Source organism: Nematolebias whitei, chromosome 13 (genome assembly GCF_014905685.2).
Source record: "Nematolebias whitei isolate Nwh7 chromosome 13, NemWhi1, whole genome shotgun sequence".
NCBI classification, from domain to species: Eukaryota; Metazoa; Chordata; class Actinopteri; order Cyprinodontiformes; family Rivulidae; genus Nematolebias; species Nematolebias whitei.
In genome coordinates, this window is record NC_056510.1 from 1496024 (window position 1) to 1497772 (window position 1749).

General features: G+C 43.5%; 1 long non-coding RNA gene across 1 annotated transcript in view; it reads right to left on the reverse strand.

Moving 5' to 3' along the window:
• The window catches only part of LOC119418913, a 2367-nt gene extending 1621 nt beyond the window's left edge, over window positions 1-746 (reverse strand). Inside the window, exon 1 of the long non-coding RNA XR_005187231.1 lies at window positions 735-746. This is a non-coding gene — a long non-coding RNA (uncharacterized LOC119418913). The remainder of the gene's footprint in view (window positions 1-734) is intronic.
• Window positions 747-1749: the final 1003 nt, after the last annotated feature.

Genomic DNA, 1749 nt, shown 5'->3' on the forward strand with positions numbered 1-1749 from the left:
CATCTTCTCGTGTGAACTTGATGTATTTATCCACAGAGTTGATGTGGTCAGTAAAATGTTGGACTTCCTGAGATTTAATTTTAACCCAGGTGTCGTCAACATACCTGAACCAATGACTTGGTAGTGTCCCTGAAAAGGACGTCAAGGCTCTCTCTTCTACCTCCTCCATGTACAGGTTGGCAACAATAGGAGAAACTGGAGACCCCATAGCACACCCATGTTTCTGCCTATAATATTGCTCCCCATATGTGAAGTAGGTTGACTGCAGGCACAGTTTCAAGAGTTGACACAGTTGTTCTGTGGAAAGTGTGGTCCTGCTGCTCAGAGTGGTGTCTGATTTTAATCTTAAACTGACCACCTCTACTGCATCATCAACAGGAATGCACGTAAAGAGTGATGTGACATCAAAAGAGACCATTGTTTCATCAGTCTCCATGATGACATCCCTCACCTTATCCACAAAGTCCATGGTGTTCTGTATGTAACACCACATACATATACTTTTTTTTAGATTTTTCTACCTGGATTATTGAGCATGCATCAGGATATATGCTGAACTTTATAAGCTCTTAATTTTAATTTACAAATGAAAAGAAGAACAACAAACATGAACTTTGCATTCTACCATTTTTGAGGGACAATATATTTGTTCAGCGCATTAAGTTGTGAAACACAGAAACTCTTGGTTTTCCTCCTCATCCTGACAAGACACCAGTTGTTTCCTGTGTTGTCACCTTGAGAGCAGGAGAGGGAACACTGGAGCTGTCAGCTGGAGTGGAAACCCCTGGTGACTGTGAGACAGCTGCCACATGGGCCCGGACCGGTGGAGAGGTCTGTGGGTGGGACTGCAAAGTGACGATCCACTCCGCCTCCTGATCATCCTCCGTCTGAGCTGCAGGGAAAAACACTGAAAAACACACAGACAGTCTGGTTCATGAGCGCACCAACACCGTTTACTTCAACACATTCAGTTTCACTCAGGGAGCGTTTCAACATCTGTGGCGTCCCACCACACCCTCGGTGTTCACCGTTATTATCCTCTAACTGCTAAATGTTACATCTTCTGACATCAGTTGAATCTGTGTAGTGATGGGAGTCAGCTTCTTATGATGAAAATCAAGGTTTTGTCAGAATGACTCGATCGATCTGACCCTAACAATGTCCTGAACCATAAACACAGACTGTTCTTATCCGGTCCAGCCTACAGGGCTCCGCAGCTCAAAAAGGGTCAAGTAAAAATTGTTTGACATTCAAGGATCAAAGTTCAACGTTCTTTACTGTCATTCACATCACATGTGGTACATGAGGTGGACTCAGGGTCCCAGCTACAACCACAAAGAGCAAAATACAAAAAGAAGCAGTATATAAGGATATAAGACAAACACTAAACACAACTTCTTCAGTCTTAAAATTAAACAAAGAACATGAACACCATTGTGTGCTAAACTTACAAGGTGTTTTACTCTTTGGTTGCATGAGCAGGGGCCTCAGCACACAGCCCTGAGGGGCTCCGGTGCTGAAGGCCACGGATGTGTGACGGCCCATTCGAACCCTCTGACCCTTTAGAAGGGTTTTGGGAAAACATATATGTTGAATATCCTGATGCATATGTTGAATGTTACGTCTGATTTCATTGTAAAGTTTAACAGTCGTCTTGTGACTTGACACGCTGTTCTGTGAACAAAGCTGTTCTGTGAACAAAGCTGTTCTGTGAACAAAGCTGTTCTGTGAACAACGCTGTTCTGTGAA